Raw genomic sequence first — 8,799 nt, 5'->3', positions numbered from 1 at the left:
CCACCTCATTCTCTCGACCCCGATATCTCAGTAAAGCAGTACTTGTTGTACTAGTTTTCCAATTGGGTGGAGGCGTACGAAACTCTTCCTCCTCCTCCCTCCCGTCGATTGGAGCTTTATCATCCTCGGCGTCAACAACATTCTCAAACAGTGGCCCTACAACTGCACTCACATGTGTGACCCCTTTTAGGCCTCGCATTAGGCAATCTATCCCTTCATCTGCTTCATCCTCCAGTGGTTCGAAGGATATAATATACTCCTCTCCCGTTTCACCCATAGTAATGGTGAGGAAGGGACGGACAACTCCCTACAATAAGAAACAAAATCAATCAGATTTAAGCCATATTTAAAAGCAAGTGCATATTCAAAAGCTTAATCCTTTAATCTTACCCCAGCCGCTTGAATTTCAATGTCTATTTTGTCGTAATCCCAATGGGTACACTTCTCGATGTGCCACCGCAACATCCTAGGAAATTGCGATCTCTCATCCGAAGTCTTCATCCTCCCCCCCCCTAGCCAGGACAGGGACAACCTCATATATCCAAGCCTACATTGCAAAAAACAACAGTCCATATCATAATTAAAACATGTATAATACAAAAAAATATAACAAAAAGCCCCTAATATTTACCAGCATTGACCATGGGAAGCCAAACAGATTGTATGTGCTTGGTCTATTCTTCTAGACAGATTGGGACTGCTTTAACGCCATGTCTTTTCCTTGCAGAGAGTCCATGGTTAGCGTAAATAATACCTGTCCCCACGGATAAGTATTGAAGAAGTCCATGTTGCTTGCAAACTTCACCCAATCCATATTAACGGCTTTTGTTGAGTCAGCAGCCATTAGGATCTGTAACAACTGCTTGATACTACTATACTCATACAAAAATATGTATAGTAGAATACGAGTACATTAATAAAATAGTTGGGCCCAAATTTTTCTTTTATTGAATATACATATTCTTTTACAAAAGTCAGTATCCTTTACAAAAGTACTCAAAAGTGTGGTGGACAGTGTAACTACTCCTCCTCGCCCGCCGACATCCATCCGACTACGTCCTTATCTAGAACCTGCAAAAACATAGAAAAACAATAGGGTGAGCAAAATAATGCTCGGTAAGTAAATCCTCTACTCGTCTATCCCCGTAACTCTTTCTCTTAATTCTTTCCTTACTCTCTTCTCTTCTCATTTCTGTTCCCTTTCTGTTTCTGTTTCTCATACTCTTTTCTGTATACTCTCTGGTGTATGTCACGGCCTCATCTTACCGGAGGCACGGTTGGGGACTCAACCCACTCTTCGTGACTCTATTCATTTTCTCTTTCTGTTCTTTCTATTTCTTTGTTTCCCATTCTACTCATGGGAATGTCACGGCCTCATCTTACCAGAGGCACGGCCAGGAACTCTCCTACTCTACGTGACTTCTACTCATTTCTGTACCGATCGGATTTGGTTATGCATGGATTCGAAACCTTTGGCCATGTGAATGTACATGCTTTCTCTCTATCTCTCAAATGTCACGACCCCTTCTTATCGAAGGCACGACTGGAACCTCATGTTCCACTCTGCGTGATGGTCACGGCCTCATCTGATCGGAGGCACGGCTAGGGATCACAAAGCACCCACTCTGGTGACTTTACTCATCACTCACGGGTTCCCCATCACACAACCTTTTATATTCTCTTCTTTAGCTCTTAGAGTAGTTTAAGCACAAAAGTCTCTACTCTTTCTCAAGCTAGTACTTATAGTGTAGAAATTCTCTACTCTTTCTCAAGCTACTTCTTAATGCACAATTAATGCATATGGATGGTTCATGCTCATTAATGCACTTAGGAAATGCCAATATGCAATGTTGCANGTCTTCCACTTAATAATATTACCTCTAACAAGATTACAAGAGAATGTAATGGGCTGATGAGCCTAGCATCACATAAACAATTCAGAAAGCTTTTGAGTGATGTTATTTAAACTCCTGTGAAACTCTTTTTACGCCCTATATTATTAAATAAAATTTACTTTTTAAATTTTTTTCTAATCTTTTTTTTTTTTTTCACCAAACCTAACCAAAGCTTAAACCCTTTGTATAAATGATGGGAAAAGGAGAATAATTATTTTCTTCTGAGTCCAAAATTAAAGAAAAGCTTTTTGTGGTTTCATTGGTTTTGTTTGATTTAGAAATTATGGTATAAAGTTGAGTGGTGATGGTGAACTAACCTAAAAATAGTGACCTTCTTCTAATAATAAGCTGCCTAATCGTATAATAAGATTTAATATTTGTCCTTCAATCATCTAATGTTTTGACATTCAATCAAAATATAACAAAGAAAGTAATTTGTCTGTTATATAATAAAGCAACGAAAAATCTAATGCATCAGAGCCAGCCCTACAATTTAACACTGCAATTTAACACTTCTAACACAACAATCATAATCGTCCCTGGAAACAATCATGCAACCCCTATTGCCCTACAGTAGGGCTTGCATGATTGTTTGATACAATCATAGCCAACAATCATGCAAGCGCATATTGGCAAGGCTGGCCTCGCACAGCGCGCGCAGGGCTATAGGGGTTGCCTGATTGTTTGGTACAATCATAGCGAATAATCACGCAACCCCATATTGGCAGGGTTGGCCTCGCACAGTGCTGCATGCACTGTGCATGGCCAGCCTTGCTAATATGCAAGGCAGCCCTCCAGCCCGCCAAATTCGGCTACCTCTTGCCATCCCCAGCCCACCAAACTCCCTGAAACAACCTTCCTACGACCTCCCTTGGTTTCCCTCATCCTCTGGAACCCAAACAAAGCCACTCCACCAATGCTCGCAAACTGCTCGACAAAATGCCATAACCACATCTCCCCCAAATTCGTACAAATCAATCCATTTTCTCATCCAATTAAAAAAAAAAAAAAAAAGNTCGAGATAACGTATGATGAAAGGATCGAATTGCACGGTAACCATATCGTTGACAGGTAGCTACTTTGCTGAATTCGAATCTATCGGGTGGCCATGATGCCTTGCTAGAGGCCAATCTTGGTCTGTATATTAGTGAGACAATTAATTGGTGTTAATCACGATACTATACACTGCCGATATGATGAGGAGCCTATGGGTCACACACATAAAAGATAATTTAAGATCCAAAAAGAAAGAAGGGTGTTTTCGTCTTTTTAGGCAAAAGGGTATTTTGGTAATATCACAGTGCAATTAAATTTACTGAGGTCGTAGCCTTTATTTAATTTATTAGAAAAAATTAAATAAGTGAAATTACGTTTAAATATGTGTTCGCATATATTTAATTAAATCATTATTATTGTTAAATGTTAATATATATATATATTAAATATATATTAATCGAGTTTAATTGAGATAATGATGAAATTAATAAAATATCAAATTGGGAGTGTTTGGAAACATGGGGTGTTTGGGTTGGAGCCCAAACCTATTCCATATGGGAATAGGGCATTAAGGTTTTACTATAAAAGAAAAATTAAATGTAAAAAACATAGGTGATTTTTCATTAGTTGATTTTCTCTTTGAAAGCAAAACACACAGCCCCCAAATATTGACACTCCCACGGCAGATTCATTTTGCCTTGAAATCAATTTCATTGATTTTTCTTTTCTTCTTAATCTTGAAGCCAAAGAAGATATAGCAAATCCCTCTTTGGTTCTTTTGAAATTGTCTTCGTGTGGACTACGTGGGTTCGATCCTACACTTAGTTTAGTAGCAAAACATTCAAAGACAATCGTGGTGGAGCCTCCAAACGTACGTATGGTTTCCAAACACAGATTATTAATTTCTGCAGATTCTTGCTTTAATATGAATTGTAAAATTATACTCTTGATCTTAGCTCATGTAAACGATCCATATATATATATATATATATATATTTGTTTTCGCTGTGTATACAGGACCGTTTACTAACACACATTCTTTCCCATTTTACCCTTGCTCTTTCTTAGGAATTCCACCTTTGTCCTTTTAATTCTTTGCAAATGCACCCCCATTTAAACGATTCTTCATACAATTTCCTTGCATTTCACTCCCCACTTTTCCTGCAAATTAGGGGTAGAATGGTCATTGTACCCCAAAGGAAGAATTCTCTAGAAACTTAATAAAAATTTTGTCATGCCCTTCCAGAACCTACACCGTAGGTTGCAAGGCTTCATCGCCGCGGCGAAGCTTCTTCTTCGCCTCGGCGAAGGCTGTAACACAAAAATTCGCCAAGTCTTTACAAATTTCAGGGCAATCACTCAACCAACTCACACTATCAATTCAACCAAGGACAAAACAATAAGCATTCAAGTAATACAACACAATTAAACTACGTACCTCAAGTGGGGCATTACAGGATCGAATGCACGAACCATACCAGGCACATTTTGAACCTCTCTGAAGAGGTATACCTACCTTTTTCTAACCACTCCTCTAAATCACGTCCCATAATAGACGCTTTCTCCCCCAAAACCTTTTTAGCCAAGTTTTCGGTTGCCCTACTGTTCTTTATTCCATCTAGCTCTGCCGCTTCTGGTAATTTCCCACATCTTAAACCTGTCATGAAGGCATATTCCATCATCCCAAAACGTAGTGGNCCCCCCCCCCCCCCCCCTCGATGTCAAGATCTTTGACGATCATGACAACCCCCAAGACCATCTTGATGTATTCAACAATCTGATGGAATTACATCATGTCTCTAATTTGCTAAATGTCGTTGCCTAGCGGTGACTCTCGGTGCAAGAGTAAAAAGGTGGATTAGATCGCTACCTGCGGTGTCGATCACATCGTGGCAACAATTAAGTGCACAGTTTCTTAGGCACTTCCAGGTGAACCAAAAGTTCTCTATGCCGCTAACTTATCCTAGCAAAATTCGTCAAGATAAAGAAGAAACTTTGAAATCCTATCTGGAGCGGTTCAACCTGAACTGAGTCGAATGGAAAATGCGCTCGAAGAGTCAATATGAACTCTAATTATAGCAGGAGTCCACCAGCAAACAGATTTATGGAAAGATTTGCAAGCCGAGGACCATGTGTCTTTAGCTCTATTATATCGAATGGAGGAAAGTACCTCAAGATCGAAAACTCATCACTGCATTGCAAGGTTGCATTCCTAACGTTATAACTAAAATTTGCATCCGAATTGGAAACCATTCGGGGAAAGAAAGAGGAGTGTTGTCTCAAAAAAATGCGAGGACAACCAGAGAGAAGTGCACAAAAAACCTTGGGTAGATTTTAAAAGGAACCTCGCTCCGCTCCTTCAACCATGCTATACACCATTGGCCACTCCAGTAGAAGAAATATTTGTGGCCATGGGTAAAGCAGGGCTATTACCAAAGCCTGCAGAGATAAAGTTGCCCTGGGAGAGGCGTAATCCTAAGAAGTATTGCCCATATCATCGAGATATCGGACACACTACTGAAGAATGGTTTTTGTTGAAGAACGCAATTTAAGACCTCATCTATAAAGTCCATTTGAAAGAGTATATGAAAAACCAGGCGAGCTCAAGGGCTGATCGCAAAGACCAACAACAAACCAATGCGTCACGATAAAAAGCCCCTAAAAAAGATAGTGTCATTGTTAGAGTCATGAAACTGAATCCATTAATGTGATTAAAATACCCTTGTTATGATTTAACTTGAAATTATATTGAGACAAGGTATAAAATTGAGAATTTATTTATGAAAAATCACATTATAATATTTTCTTAGGAATGTTGCATGTTTGAAATGATTTTTGAGATGTTGTGAGTCGATATTAGGTTGTGGTTTATTGATTAGGGTTGAATTTGTCCCATTTATTCTATTCAAGGGGTAAATAGTCATATTTTTTGGGGGTTATTTTGTCAGTTTTCATTCATGCAGGGACTGCATTAATTTGTCAAATTTAGTATAAAAGAAGATGAATAGTTCTAGAATGGGGAAGCCAGCCCTCCACCCTCATTCCAACCACTGTCCACCATTTTTCGACGAGATTTCGGCGACCCTTGACCTCCCATTGTGCAGGTTCACCTTCCCCATGGCCAACCACTTACTTTTCTGGCGATCTCCAAATCATCACGCCTTCTTCACACACCTTCATCTTCCGAAGCTGTTTTTTTGCCAAAATCGAGTGACGTTTCACCTTCCCAAGGGTTGGGTCATCTCCCCCCTTATGACATCTCACCTTCCCTGAGCTTTCTTGTCGTCGATTCGCTCCTTTTTTTTGGCAAAATCTACATTTTGCATTTCGTGAATCTTCAAATTGCACACCTTGATTTCGCTCACTTTCCAGCTATGTTGCACCCCCCAACTACATATCTAGACTCCCTAGCACTGAGCTATCTTCCCTAATGTTTGCCCATCATTAAGCCACCGATCAATGTCGACATACCATGAGAGGCTAAGCTCTCGGTTGCACATTACGGTGTAGGCCAGACCAAGATTGACGACCACGGCTCCTCTTCATGACATCTCTTGACCTATTGGATTGACCAAGACGAAACAGTGGATGATTTGGTTAAGTATTGTGTATTCAGATTATATTTGCTTTCGTTTCATGTTGATTACGATACTTTAATATATTTTTGATGCATGATTTGTAAGAATTGATTATGTCCATGGAGAACGTTTGTTGAAATTGAACAGATTGCACATTGAATGTTCGGTTTGAGATTATTGAATGTTGATTATGACTTTAAATTGCTTTGATGTTGATTGCAATCAAGTTGTATTGGCGTTTAGTATCATTTATACTATGAGTTCATTCGTTGTGTAATTGGTTGATTGGATGATATAAAGTTGACAGGTTGTACTTGTTGGCTTTGTACCAATTAGTGGTATTTAATTGTTAGCGCTTTTAGTTAATCGATGATAGTCTTTAACCAATCATCTGTAACTAAGGTGATAGGGAGACAGGATAAATTATATCTAGATTGCCGAAAAATCATTTTATGTGATTTGTCTAACCTTGTAGGTTAAGGAAGTCTAAGAGCGACGAAAGGAATTGTGGGAGTTAGTCTTGGGTCGAACCGAATCCATAAGGGCAATGCCTTTGTTATAGTGTTTTAGTTAATAATTTTGATTTCCTGCAATTAGTTAGTTTCTTTAGTTTAATTAATCAATTTGTTGATTTCCCTTTTGTTCAACTTGAACACACATTAGGTTGATAGTCTTGCTTCCTATAGATTCAACCCTTCTTAGCGCTAACTATGGTACTTAGGTTTTATTTTGTGGCCGTGGCGACCAACTCGACAAAATTTTGGCGCTGTTGCCAGGAAGCAACGTGCTTTTGACCTTGTGTGTTTTGAGTTTGTAAATACCTTAATTTTAATTTTTTTGTGTTCTTTAATTTTCAATAGGATAGTTTCATTCATGTTTGCTTTTATTTAGTAGAAAGGTTGCAATTGGAAAAACGCTACAGTGTGTCGTGTGCAACAAAGTTTTAGCGTGACTCGATTGTGGTATTTTCAAATCTTTTTAGCTTTAGTTCTTTTGAGTTCTTGTTAATAATTTGTGTGATGTTTGCATGTTCTCGTGTTTGTTTAGTTTGCATGCTTGTATTAGTTTTGTATATTTTGTTTTTATTCATAGGATTAAATATTTGATTTAGTACTAATTTCTTTTTGTTTGATTGTTAGTTTTAGTTAGTTGATTGTGTGGATTTTTTTTTAGAGTGATATTTTATTTAGTTTTGATTTTCTTTATGTGAGTTTATTGAATTTGCTTTCTAGGATTTGCATATAGTATATTCGCTTTTAATTTTCTTTATTTGTGCATTTTGAGTTTTAATCCTAGGAATTGTTTCTAGTTCTTTTTTTTTCTTTGAATTTTGTGTTGTGGTTGTTGGTGGAACCTTTGGTGCACTTGTTTGATGAATGCTTGGTAGATAATCGTATCCACCAATTTTAGTACCCTTGGATCTAAAAATAGCAAGCACGTAGGATGGATGATTAGCTTTATGCCATGCACAACCATTTGGCTTCTAGGATTCCCATAATAGGGCAGCCGCCTAGGAATGGTTGCATTTATGAGGTTTCTCCCTTGGCCAATATTGACTCCAAGTTGGAGTTAATAGCCTTTCAATTTGTCATGTTCATATCCATGCAAGGGCAAGCTTCTAGGCAACCACCACCCACTAGGACAAGTTAGGATGTCTTTTCTATGCCTTTAGACCCTTTAGCTATTGAGTACGTATTTGAGGAACCAACTCCCTACACTTTTAAGGAGCAAGTGCAAGCTGCACAAGGTTTCCAGAGACGGTACTTGAACAGGTATAATTGTGAATGGCATAACCATCCTAATTTTGCATGGAAGCAGCAACAACCTCAGAATGTCTCCCATAATTTGCCATATAGGATTAGTTCTTCCAATCAACAAGGCATTTATAGGGACATGCATTCGGTCCAAACCACCCTTCCCATCTAGGATCCCATCTTCTGTTCAACAACCCACTCTAGTGCCTGGTTCATTGGAGTCAATGATGGCTCAAATGCTACAAACCATGCAAGAACATGAAGCCGACATGCTCCAAACCATGTAGAAATATAGAGCTAACTTTGAGCATTATTACCAAATAATAAATTCCCATTCCTAATCGATTAGTAAGCTAAAGACTCAGATTGGTCAAATAGCTGAAACGGTTAATAGAAGAGAGGAAGGCCATTTGCTGAGTCAAGTTGTAGGTAATCCCAATGGTGCACCTTACTAAATGGGGTATCATGAACAAGCTAAGGTCGAGATAACTCTTCAGAGCGGCTGAGAGCTAGCTAGGCCTAAGAGGGAATTATATGTTGAGGCTAGAGAGAAAGAGAGCCTAGAGAGGAACTAAG

The sequence above is a fragment of the Pistacia vera genome, unplaced genomic scaffold (assembly GCF_008641045.1).
Source record: "Pistacia vera cultivar Batoury unplaced genomic scaffold, PisVer_v2 Contig1297, whole genome shotgun sequence".
In the NCBI taxonomy this organism is placed as follows: domain Eukaryota; kingdom Viridiplantae; phylum Streptophyta; class Magnoliopsida; order Sapindales; family Anacardiaceae; genus Pistacia; species Pistacia vera.
Note: the sequence above shows the minus strand (reverse complement) of the source record.